Source organism: Equus przewalskii, chromosome 9, assembly GCF_037783145.1.
Source record: "Equus przewalskii isolate Varuska chromosome 9, EquPr2, whole genome shotgun sequence".
NCBI classification, from domain to species: domain Eukaryota; kingdom Metazoa; phylum Chordata; class Mammalia; order Perissodactyla; family Equidae; genus Equus; species Equus przewalskii.
The window spans coordinates 82,669,940-82,683,206 of NC_091839.1; the positions used below are offsets into that span (position 1 = coordinate 82,669,940).

At 45.0% G+C, this 13,267-nt stretch overlaps 1 long non-coding RNA gene across 1 annotated transcript; it reads right to left on the minus strand.

Annotated features, from left to right (window-relative positions):
* Nucleotides 1-3,415: 3,415 nt before the first annotated feature.
* LOC139073743 (uncharacterized) lies at nucleotides 3,416-8,121 on the minus strand. The gene is made up of 3 exons (XR_011522732.1): nucleotides 8,023-8,121; nucleotides 7,810-7,935; nucleotides 3,416-5,911 (listed from the first exon to the last, which is right to left on the minus strand). It is a non-coding gene; the product is annotated as an uncharacterized lncRNA (long non-coding RNA).
* Between the last annotated feature and the right edge of the window lie 5,146 nt (nucleotides 8,122-13,267).

The following is a 13,267-nucleotide window of genomic DNA, read 5'->3' on the forward strand; positions in this document are numbered from 1 at the left end:
GTGTCTGCATGAAGTCATTATATTAATGACTACCATATTAATAAAAATACTATTATCATATATTATATTAATAATATTAATTAGGTGTAGGCTAGAATCCAAGACGTATCTGTTACTCTGTTGGCAATAACGCAGAGGCTCTTAGTCACTAAGGCTTCCTCGGACTCTGAGATTGTTTTGCTTGACGGGGAAAGCTGTCACTGATCACGGTCAAGGCTTGTGAATAGAGATATTTTTATATGCCATAAAGATATGCAGTTCATATATTATTCTTTATCCTTCAAGAAAAGGTAATATAACATTTCTAGTTTCAGTGCTCCTCTTGCAAATAAAAAAAAAAGTGGTAAAGGCAATTCTGGAATATCCTGGAAATCTGACGTCATTGATGAGGAAGCTACCAAATATGGGCACACACACTGAGAGAATTTTCCAGTGCAAATTCTCTGAGGTATACAGAGTTGGGAATACCCTTATTAAAAATTACTTTTCCAAACTCAATTTTAAAACATCTATTTGATTGTTAGAATATAACTGATGGGAAAACAATAGCCACGATATGGGAAACCACCCGAACTTTTCTCTAGACTCATAGGATCCATGTAGTCAGAGGCACTAATTTCGGGAGACCTGGTTCAAGTGGCATTTCTTTCTGACCCATAATGAGCATCTTTCTGTTTCATATTGCCTGTGCACAGTCCACCTGTGAGGCCAGGGTCGTCACCGACACAGATACGTGTGCCAGCCCACCTGCTTCTGAAAATGATGCTACATCAAGATGCAGAATACGGACTGACATTTAACCTCGCACCCACCGCCAGCTGAGTGGCAAGGGAGGGACTCTGGCTCCAGTGGTTAGTGCCTTGAACTACAGAGACAAGAAGAACTGTTTCCATTTCCATATGAGTCAGATGACTGTCTGTCATGACCAAGCAGCACAAAAGAACTGCAAATCCCCAGGGCCCCATCTGCTCCCTGGGAGAAGGCCCCGCCCCATGGTCCCCATGCCAGCCACGCTAACTTTATCCAGAGATCCTAGAGATCCTGGAGTGAAACTTGGTGCGTTGATGAAGAGCAGGGATGCTGGAGGCCGGCTGTGCTGCCACTTAGAGAAAGGGGGGCCTTGGGCGTGTTCCTGACCCTCTCTCTGCCCCTGTTTGCTTCTCTGTCAAATGGGCATGACACTAGTGCCCACTTCGTGCAGTGATGGTGGGGATTAAATAGATCACGGCTTATAAGACGCTAGGACATGACCAAGCACATGCCAAGTGCTGCAAGTGTCAGCTGTTAATTGTGATTATTAATCGGTACCAGCCCCACCTGCAGTCCTCTTGCGGGTTCCACGTCCTCAGCAGACATTTTCCCGGGAGCCCGACACCCACTTCACCCCATCTGACTGTGCTTAGTTTTCACTTCCTCAGAGCATTTTCCTCCAAACTGGAGGATGGCCTACACCCACAGTGTGACGATCAGCAAAGTCTCTCTCGTGACCTTGGAGCTGGCCAGCCCGGAGGTCACACTGGGTTCCCGCGGGCTCCCGCTCTTATATCCCATTTCCATCATCATGCTCACAGCGCCACTCATCCCTGTGACACCTGCCACAAGTCACTGAAGCTCTATGTGCATCGGCTCATTTCTCTTTGTCTTCACAATAACCCTGTGAGGTAGGCACTCTCTCCGGTCCCACTTTGCACTGGGGGAAAATAAGGCAGACGATAATAGAGGGTTTCCCCACACCACCTCTCCGAACGTGCCGAAGCCTGTCAGAGAGGCGGCTCCGACGTGAAGGCCAGCTCGCCCCTGGCTCAGCCCCTGTCTGCCAGCGTCCTGGTTCCCCGCCATCTCACAAAACCTCAGACCCCGGGCCGTCCTCTTAGGTAAGTTCCTCCCGCCGTGACGCCAAGGCCACTGAATTTCTAGACTGACTGGGAGTCAGGAAACAAGCTTTGTTGAATGGTTGAAAACAAATCAAAAGAAAAATAATGCGTTGTGATAGGTGAAAATTATATGAAATTCAAGTTTCAGTGTTTATAATAAATTTTTTAAAGGACTCAGAAATGTCTATTTCTTTTTTTTTTTTAAGATTTATTTTTCCTTCTTCTCCCTAAAGTGGTACATAGTTGTATATATTTTTTAGTTGTGGATCCTTCTAGTTCTGGCATGTGGGACGCTGCCTCAGCGTGGCTCAATGAATGGCGCTAGGTCAGCACACAGGATCTAAACCTGTGAAACTTGGCCTTGGGCCCGGCCCATTTATAATGAATTTTATTGGACACAGCCACACTCTTCTGTTATGTATCGTGTGTGGCGGCTTTCGCGCTATGATGGCAGTTGAGTAGATGTCACAAGGACCATCTAGCCCACTGAGCTGAAAATATTTGCTATCTGGCCAACCCCTCTCCAGGCTCTTGATGCTCACTCGCGGCTCAGACTCTAATGCATCAGCGTCACCTGGGAGCTCACCAGAAGAGCAGAGTCTCGGGCTCTATCTCAGAATCCGAGCCAGAATCTGCATTTTAACAAGGGGACCGTCTGTACACTAGAGTCTGAGCAGCGTGGTCCAGGGACGTTTGGAGAAAGAGGGTGGATTCTGGGCCGGACATTTCCTCTCTGCGTAGCCTCGGCGGCAACATTGAACTCAGTCCTCAGGTTTCTCGTCTGTAAAGTGGAGCCAGTATCATCTACCTTTAAGGACTACTTGGAGGAACAGAGATTCTGTCTACAGTGGACCTGTCCCAGAACCAGCCCCAAAACAAGAGTTTAATAAACTGAAATGATCTTGCTCAGAAGATTGTGAACCCTGGACATCTGGGGCTTGTGACTTCCTAAGAAGTGCCTACCATCTTAGCTCCGTGGAAACTGGCAAAACTTTCCAGTTTGATGAAAAGTGAGGACCATTTCAGCGTGCGCTATGGCCTGAATGTTTGTGTTCCCCCAGATTCGTATGCTAAAACCCGCCCCCCGTGTGATGGTATCAGAGGGGGCCCTTTGGAAGGTAAGTAGGTCCTGAGGGCAGAACCCTCATGAATGGGATTAGAGCCCTCATAAAAGAGGGCCCAGACAGCTCCCTTGCCTCCTTTCCCCGTGCGAGGACAGTGAGAAGACAGACATCTACCACCCAGGCCCTCACGGGACACCGACTCTGCCAGCGCCCTGATATCACGCTTCCAGCCTCCACAATGGTGAGAAATAACTTTCTGTTGCTTATAAGCCATCAGTCTTTGGTATTTTTGTTATAGCTGCCCAAAAGGGCTAAGACAGTGTGCTCCATCAAAAGTGAAGATTTAACAATAAAGTAGAGGTGTCCAGAATGAGTAAGGAGCCCCTGCCTGCCCTTCGCCCTCCTGCCTTCCCCGGCCCTGACCCACCTGCAGGTCCAGCCCAGCCCTGGGCTCTGGGTTAACCACGTCCTTAGTCATCCCGTGTTCAGGTGACTCAGCATCGTCAGCCCCACTCAGAGACCTGCTCGTACCACGTGTCCTGCATTGAGAGACTGAATGCTTGCCTTGTGCCTCATATATTCACTCAACAAACACTTAGTTGAGTGTCTCCTGTGTGCCAAGCAGAGGGCCTCCTGAAGACAGTACAGCAATGAGCAAGACAGACATACAGTTCCTAGAACAGGTCTCGCCCATCGCCCCAGTGAGTTGGCCCTTTCCTGGAGTATCTCCCTTGCTAAAACACCAAATGCTCCACCTCCTCCCAGACCAAGTCCAGATTGCTCTCCCCGGTTCTTCTAGGAGTGCGGTCCCCTGACACCTAGTCCAGCCAGCCTCTCCTGCCAGTGCTGTGACTATGTGGGTCTCATGTACCCCTGTTCCTAGACGCCAGGCCTTTCCCCCATTGGCCCTCCCTGATGCTGACCTTCCAGACGCCCGCCCCACTCGTCCAGTGGGGGCTCCCAGTTCCCTGGCCCTCCACACCTGGCTGGATCCTCCTCTGACAGGGCACCCCTTTGTGTGTGTTGGTGACAATCCCTTATCCCTCACCACCGTGACCCCCCAGCCTGGGTGGAAACAAGCCCGAGCTGATACATCGATGGAAACTCTTAAAGGCGCTCTGGCTGCGTTCGTTCACCTTTTTCAATCACGGGATAGTCCTCATGCTCTGTGACTCATGCTGAAGAGCCTTGCGTGTCCCCCTCCCTGGGAATCAGTTTCCCCTGATTCACTGGCCACATGCTTTTTTCCCTGGGGAGGAAGTAATTCTCTGGATCGCCTTTCACATTTGCTGGAATATTTCTCAGAAGTTGGACAGGCTACCTGGGAAAGGCCAAAAGGAGGTGTGACGCAAACAAGTTTTCTATCAAGTGAAGACATGAAAACATTAAGACCAGTAATTGAAAAGAATATCCTTCAGCATTGTTGCTATGGCACATTCAGATCACACGAAAATATAAATCTTGTTCCCTGAAAGCAAATGCAGCTGAAAAGACAGGAAATTTCTTCCCCAGGAATTGTCACCCTCAGAGGAAGCGTAATTTTGTTAACAAAAGGAATACTTACACCAATAACAGCAGCACGACAGCCTCAGACTCATCCTGTCCCCAGTGAAGGAGCGTGCTCTGACACGCAGTCAAAGAGCATTTCCGTTTATTTTACAGTTGATTGTGTTCAACTCATCCAGAATCTGCTGAATTAAGCCTCGTGGTTAACAGCACAGACTTTGGAGACGAGCAAATCTTCAAGAGCAGTTTTGCCAGTTTCTAGATCTGTGATGTGATGTTATTTTACTTGTAAATTGGGATGATGGTATCCACTCGAGAGGACTGAATAGAATAAAACGGTTAGCTCCATTCCGAGCACACAGCGAGTGTGCTGTGAGGCGTGTGAGATACACAGACACGGGCACTGAGCGTCGGGAGACGACCCTCCAGACTCTCCATTTGGTCGACAGCTGAGCTATCTTGACCAAACGCCTTCTATCCTACGGAGGGAGATGCTCTGCCTTAAAACAGAAATAAAATGGCTTTTGAATCTCTGCATCCAGCCCTAGAGCTTCCTCCCGCCCCCAGCTGTGGGGAGAGGCCCGAAATTCACGTCCGCCCCGTCGCCTCTTCGGGCTGCTGAGCGCTCCCCGGGCAGGCAGGGCAGCCATGGTCTGTTCCACGCTGACGTCCAACAAGGACGCATAGCTGCCCCGGGGACTTCTGGTCGCCCTGCCGGCCCTCACGGAGGTGAGCAGAGCCCAGGACGAGGGGCCAAGATAGGAAAGTATTTCTGTTTCAGGGCAGAACCGAGTATGAGTCACAGCCAGGGAAGTTTCAGATTATCAAGAGACTGTTTATCTTATTGGATTAGTCACACACATGCCAAGATATGGCAATAAAATGTACATTCGTCATAGGTTGCATTTCTTGAGCACGGGTAAGGGCCAGCGCTGTACATTATCCACATCTAATTGTTATAGCAATACTTCGAGGCAGGCACCATTATTTCTCCTCCTCAGGTTCTCTCCACTCCATGGCATGCGTATGCACAAACTTCTACTGCGGGACGTCAAACAGTGGAATGGAAAGACGTACCATAATCTTGAACACAAAAGTTCAACATCATAAATATATAGTCTTCCTAAAAAATTATAAATTTAATGCACTTCCCCCCCAAAAAAACTAATTGATTTTGTTGGAGGGGGACGAGCTAGATAAGTGGATTCTCATATGAAAAAATAAACAAGCAAGATAGGCCAGGAGAATCCTTGAAAAACTAGAAAATAGATACTCTCTCAGATATTAAAGTATAAGGTTCTAATTATTAAAACAACATTTTTGTTTGCATAAGGACAAAAACATCAGTAAAAGAGTGTGGAAAGTCCAGCAATATGTTAAATAAGCACAGAAATTTAGGATGTGACCAGGTCAGTTGGAGAATGATGTATTGTTCAGTAAACGGCACTGGAACAACCAGGTGGCCATCTGGAAAAATAAAATAAAGTAAAATAAAATTAGCTCCCTACTTCACAGCTTATAATAAAATAAAAGCCAGATGGATCAAGTATTGAAATGTAAAAAATGAAGTCACAATATATTCAGAAGAAAAATTGGGAGATTTTAATTTCAGAGTGAGAAAGACCTTTCTAAATATGATAAACACCCAGAAGCCGGGGCCGGCCCAGTGGGGCAGTGGTTTAGTTTGCACCTTCCCCTTTGGCGGCCCAGGGTTCGCTGATTCAGATCACGGGTATGGACCTACACACCACTTGTCAAGCCATGCTGTGGCAGGCATCCCACATATAAAGTAGAGGAAGATGGGCATGGATGTTAGTTCAGGGCCGGTCTTCCTCAGCAAAAAGAGGAGGATTGGCAGCGGATGTTAGCTCAGGGCTGATCTTCCTCAAAAAGAAAAAACAAAAAAAACAAAAAAACCCCAGAAGGCATAAAATAATTTTTAAAATTCTGCTTGGAAAACTAAACAAAGTTAAAAACAAACAAGTATACGTGTGTGTGTGTATTTGAGATTCATACAACAAACAAAGGACTAATTTCCAGGTACATAAAGAGTTCTTATACTCCAATAAGGAAAAGACCAACACCCTAGAGAAAATGCGCAAAAGACTTGGGAAAGGAGAATAAAAACAGTTGTCTAAAAATGAAAGGATGCCCACCCTTACTCACACCAAGAGCAATGCACATAAAGCTACAGTGAGAGGCCATTTTCAGCTAACGAAGTTAACAAAGCTTTCCAGGAGGAAACAGCACATCAGGCACAGCTGGTGAGAGAATGGAGACACGACCACAAGGGAGACCCTAACTACCCAACTGTCTGATACAGAGATTTTCTCACCCAGGAATTCTGCTTACAAGAGTCTGTCTTACAGGGACATCTTCCCATGTGTGCAATTACCCTCCCACATTGCAGCATTGCTGCCCAGAGCAAAAGACTGGAAGAAGCCTAAAGGACCATCCACAGTTAAACAATGGCTCAGCTATAGAATGGCCTGCTGGGTAGCCACTAAAAAAGCAGTTAAGTAGATGGCATGTGCCAGTACAGAACAGCCTCAAGATATTTTAAGTGAAAAACTAGGTAAGTCCGAGAAAAGAAGCTTCGAGAAATTGAGTAACTCACCTAAGATAACCTTGCAATTAAGTAGGGTGTTGGTACCAGGACTCGACTCTTTCTGAGTACACAGCCTGCTTGACTGGGCACGTGATATCGAACCTGAAGTGAGTTCACTCACCTGCTGCACAGCAAGCCAATCTCTGACACCGGGTGTGGTGGAAGAAAGTAGGACTTTATTACTGCACAGCGCTGAGCAAGGAGAGAGGGCAGCTAACGCTGAAATCCCAAACTCCCCGAAAAGCTAAAAGGAAGGTTTTTTATTTGGGGTTTTAGGTAGGGGAGGGGTAGCATACGGCCTTGCTGGTAGGACTTTCCCACCAGCCTGTCTTTGGCCTTGAGACTACTTGCAGAGAGGAGGGAGCCCATGACCTTGCTGGTCAGCAGCTTTCCCACCAGCCTGTATCTCTCTGTGGGGAGGAGATAATGAATCCAGGTGCTTGCCCTTGACAGTGTCTGTCTCCATGGAGGACAGTGGATTCTGGAGCCAGGAAGCCAGGGAGTAAGCAGGGAAAGAGTGCTTTGGTTTTACCCTCATATATGCTGGGTTTAATGTAGGGAAACTCTTATCAGCGTCGGTATCACAGGGGCACTGCTGTTCTGTGCTGCAGAAAAGCCACATTGCTGATGAGGCAGCGAAGTCAATGGACTCATCTTCTGGGACTCTGTGGACCTATTATTTCATTGGGCAGTTCTTCAAGGAGCAAGGGGGCAGGGTGTGGGATAGGGGATGACTGCAAGACTTTGAACCACTTACCAACTGTTTCTTGAGCAATTGACTAAAGCTTTCCCTTAACATCTGTCAGACGTGTCAGGACCAGCAGGAAAGGTATTGCTTATGGATTCCTCTCTGGGTGTCCGAGCAGACCTGAAGCTGAGAGATCTAGCATTGGGAAACACAAAGATTTGCCCTCTAACCCCTCGGCTCCTTGGAAAGCATTTTGTACCCTGAAGAAAGCCAGGTACTTACGGCAAAAACTTTCCTGTTCTGAAGGGGAAAGCAAAGGAGGGCATTAGCAGTTGTTGAAAGGCATGTGGCAACATTGCAGTTCAGTTCAGCAGAGGAAATGAAGGCAGAGCTCTTATCTAATTAAAACAGCTCGGGGACAGAACATGGGCAAAGTTTAATTACCTAACTTGGCGTTTGGCCCAGAGAAGAAAGCTTAGTATTTCTTTTCTTGCACAAACTGTCAGGAAACCTCAAATTATAGTGCTTGCTTTAGAGCTGCAGGGAATTCTTCGTCCCTAAATCCCTTGGTGCTTGACACACATGAATTACTTGGCCCTTGGGAGGCTTCCCACAAAAAGAAATCACTCGTTTTTCTACAGATGGGGAAACTAAACTTGGTTCTGAAGACTTTACCCAACAATCTGAGGGCCTCACCTCTGGTATCTCGTTTAACTCCCAGGTTCTAGTCCCCTGGGATTAGTCTTCACTGAATTAACCAAGTAGAAGAAACCCTGATTAGCACAAATGCGTTGGCATGTCCTAGAGATCCTCGGGGTTGGCTGTTGTTGTTAGTGGGCTTGTTTCTGTGGTAGCAGGTGTGGAATGTGGTCTAGTGGGCAGCCAGGAAACCTGGGTTTATTTCTGGTCTGCTGTTCACCTGTTCTGTGCCCCTGGGCATATCAATTTACCTCCCTCAGGCTTGGTTTTGTCATCTGTAAAGTGAGGAAATTTGTGTTAAATCAGATAAACTCTTACCAAGAACTGCAATCTATAAAGCAGATGGAGCAAAGCCAGTCTGGTGGAATTACACAAGAGGCCATGGGGGCCCGTCCTTCCTCACTCATCCCTCACGGCCTCGAGGATGACCTTCCTTCATTTCCGAAGAACTCTGGGGTTCCTGGGTACAGGAAGATGTTGGTCAAAGGGTACGAACTTTCAGTTATAAGATGAGCAAGTGCTGAGGATCTCGTGTACAGCGTGGTGCCTGTACTGGGGCAAGGAGCTGGGGAAAATGAGGAGATGCTGGCCAGAAGGACGAACCTGCTGTTATACAGGATGAGTAAGTCTAGAGATTAATGAACAGCATGACGACTGTAGTCAGTAATCGGCCCTGGACACTAGAAGTTCGCTGAAAGAGCAGATTTCAGGTGCGGTGACCACACACACACTAGACAGTAACTGAGGAGATGGGCAAGTGGAGCAGCTTGACTGTAGTAACCCCTGACTGTGCGTGTGTCTACCAAAGCACACTGTACACTCAAACACACCCACTGTAGTAACCCCTGACTGTGCGTGTGTCTACCAAAGCACACTGTACACTCAAACACACACACTGTAGTAACCCCTGACTGTGCGTGTGTCTACCAAAGCACACTGTACACTCAAACACACACACTGTAGTAACCCCTGACTGTGTGTGTGTCTACCAAAGCACACTGTACACTCAAACACACACACTGTAGTAACCCCTGACTGTGCGTGTGTCTACCAAAGCACACTGTACACTCAAACACACACACTGTAGTAACCCCTGACTGTGCGTGTGTCTACCAAAGCACACTGTACACTCAAACACACACACTGTAGTAACCCCTGACTGTGCGTGTGTCTACCAAAGCACACTGTACACTCAAACACACACACTGTAGTAACCCCTGACTGTGCGTGTGTCTACCAAAGCACACTGTACACTCAAACACACACAACTCTTACGTTCTGAAAAAGTCAGTTATCATGTGGACAAGAAGTCAATTCATTTACATAAAAGCAATTAATCCTGAAAAAACACATTCGGAAATTAAAAATAAGAGTATTTAAACTAAAATTGGTTTACTGTTCTATTTTTTAATGAATCAAAAAGTTAAAATATTTTATTGAAAAATAATAATATTATATTGGATACTTGAAATCTGCCAGGAGAGTAGATCATAAATGTTCTCACCACACACACATACACACAGACAAGACGGTAACTCTGTGAGATGACAGATGTGTGCATTAGCTTGGTGTGGTCATATTCCACAATGTGTACAAATATCATATCACCCCACCATATACCTTAAATGTATACAATTTCTATTTGTCAATTATACCTCAATAAAGCTTGGGGAAATATTTATTAAAACATTCCCAAAAAGAAAAGAAAAGGACACCAAGGGTCATGTGGTTTCTGAAGCCCCATCACAGGCTGACATTCACTAGCTCTGTAAATCCATATTCTGTAATTCTATAAAGACCTAAGTAAATGAATAAAAGAATTCTTGAACCCACTTGCAAAATAAAGGCAATATTCTTCCCCAATAATATGAAAACAACCACGAAACACCTGTTGTATCTTTGAGTAATTCCAAGCAAACTTTGGAATAAAAAGATTCATCCTGTCACTAAAATGAACAAACAATAATAACTAGCATGACTACGTGCCCGTCAGTGTTCTAAGCCCCTCACATGTGTTGATGTATTTGGTCCTCCTAATGACCCTGGGTCCTACGATTATCTCCATTTTCCCACTGCAGAACTGGATGCAGAGGAGTGAAATAACTTGCCAGTTCAGTTAGCTAGTGAGAGGCAGAGCAGAGCTTTCAACCCAGCCGTGTGAGTCAGACCTCGTCCTTGGATTTCTGTACTCAGTGTAAGCCCCTGGAATATTAATTCACATACAATGTTCCTGATGGAACCAAAGAAGGGTAAAATGTTGGAGTTAGAATGATTCTTAGGAACCAGTGTATTCCAAATCTTTCATTTTATAAATGAGACCAAGTTAAGAAGGGAAAACATAATCTCTTGGCCCAGCTGAAAATTTCACCATTTTTCCTAAAGTTTCTCCAAATGATTTCTATCAGAATTTGGAACTTAAAGACTTAAATTTCTTTGAAAACTAAAACAAGTATTAACTCAGAAAACATCAGACAAATAGAAGTTTTAAGGCTTAGAGTAAATGATCCTTAGCTTAGGCGGTTGTTTACATTTTGTTGTGGTGAGTTTTCCATTCAAATCTTCTGATTTAGCTCCAGAAAGGCACTTCAAAACAGCAGCATCCAGAGTTCTGCCTGGATAGTTCAGTTATCACAGAGAAATCACAATAGTTAGGGAATAAGACATAACAGGTTGTACGTTTCTAAGAGATTATAGTTAAAATGCCCAGGGCCAAGAATTTTTCAGCCACCCAAGCAGTACAAAAATTTTCCTGAAGTTCAAAGGCAGAAATGTATATATGAATTAAGTCCTTTCATTAAAAAGATTTGTTTTAGCCTCAAATCCCACATTTGTTCAAGTTTGGATGCTTGACATCACTGAGAACCCACCAAAGAATGACCGTTTGGTTCAACACAGCAGCCAAGAACCAACCACGAGAGTCTCCAGAATCAAGACATTTCTTTTTAAGGGTTCATGTCAGAGCTGAAATGCAGCAAGTTGAAGTCTGGAGACTCCTTCTGTAGGACACTGTGTAAGCCGCTTGTTTCAGGAGAAAAGTACACCTCATTCTGGAGATAAAGCATGAGGCCTATCTAGCCAACTTCTCTAGGAGTGAGCACGTCTGAAGACAGATTTGGCAGGTTTATTTCAAGTGTGAAAACCCAGCCAGCCTCTGAAGCACATATTGAAAATACGGCAATTGCAAAATTTTCTTCTAAGTGTCTAATGCCCTCTAATGAAAACTAGACACCAACAAACTAAATACTTAGGAATTTATGAGAACAGAATCATTTCAGAACACAACAGCCTTTTTTCACTGACATAAACAAAAGACTAATATTTCTTTATATGATAAGCACATTTACAAATGAATTTTTAAAAACTAAACTGCACAAACATTTTAAAAATTCTGAACATTCACATGGGAAAATAGTCAACCTCACTGTAGTCAACAGAATAACAGATAAGTGCAAACACACACAATAAATGTACCAGGCCAGGTGAGTGCTTGTCTGCCCTGCTCATGTTTATTTGTTCAAATAAGGAGGAAGACAACTGGCTGGTCCATCTTGGGGACACACACTCTTATTTAGATCCGAGCTATTTTCTTCTTTAATGAGTTAAGTTTTACTTAGAGACGCTTGGTAGAACGTTGGGGGACTTAAAATTAAAAAGGGGCACCTCTTCTTTTCTGGTCTTCTTTATTCCCTAACCTATGCAAAAAGATAAATCACTTACTAGGATTAACCCAACAGGCTCAGTGAACTGAAATGAAAAACTGAGCCAAACCGAAAGAGCAGGCCCTGTAAACTGAACCGATGTGTTTGGACTCCCAAAACACTGTATTTCTTTAATTTTATGACACCCTTATTTTTAACATTTAAGAATTTTTGACATAGTGATTAGTTTAAAAATTCATGTAAAAAAGACTTGAATGCCAGGGAGTGAAGTGGTTTGGTGTCATTGACTGTACTTTCACAAGCTTAGAACCATAATTAGAAAGGCCTCTGCATTCATTCACTCAATTAGCTATTCGTCTGACAAATTATTGTGTATTGAGTACCTACCATGTGCCAGGCACACTTGTGGGCACAAGGAAGACACAGACAAAAAGTGGGCAAAGACCCTGATCTCATGAAGTTTCATTCTAGTGAGGAAAAATAGATAGTAAAAAATTCAACCAATAAATAATTTCCAATTGTGATCAATGCTGCAAAGAAAATAAGACAGAAAGAGCAGGAAAGGAGGTACACAGGGAGGCTTCTCAGATTAAATGACATGAGAGCAGAAAGGTGGGGGCTGAGCAGTTGGGAGGGTAGTCCCTGCAGAGAAAACAGCAAGTGCAAAAGCCCTGAGGCAGGCAGGCTTGAGCTCAGTGTAGGGGAGGAAAGACTTTACCTGTTCCTCCTAGATTCAGTAGCTGGGTCTACGAAATAAACTGACAACAGACAGATTAACAGGAGAAAATATTTTCAAATGTATTAATAATCTTCAATGTTCCATGTGTGGGGGCATCACAGGAAAAGAGTAAATACCCACAAAAGTGGTGAGATCTGACAGCTTATGTAGAGATTTGAGTCTTAACAGGGGAAGGGGAGAAGGATGTGGGCAGTTTAGGGGAGAATAATTGTTTTTAGGAAAGAAAGTGGGCCCTTGGAAGAATAGACGGGGGGTATGATAGCTTGTGATAAGTTTGTCTGGTGGTGGTGTCAACCTCTAGTCGTCTCTCCTGTGACAAGAGTCCATCTCCCTGGTAGACGATGCTCCCGGGCAGGGGACCTATGACCCTGGAGCTCATTTCACAGGATCTGTCTTTGGGGAGAGAAGAGGAGTTCACAGAAAGCCTCTC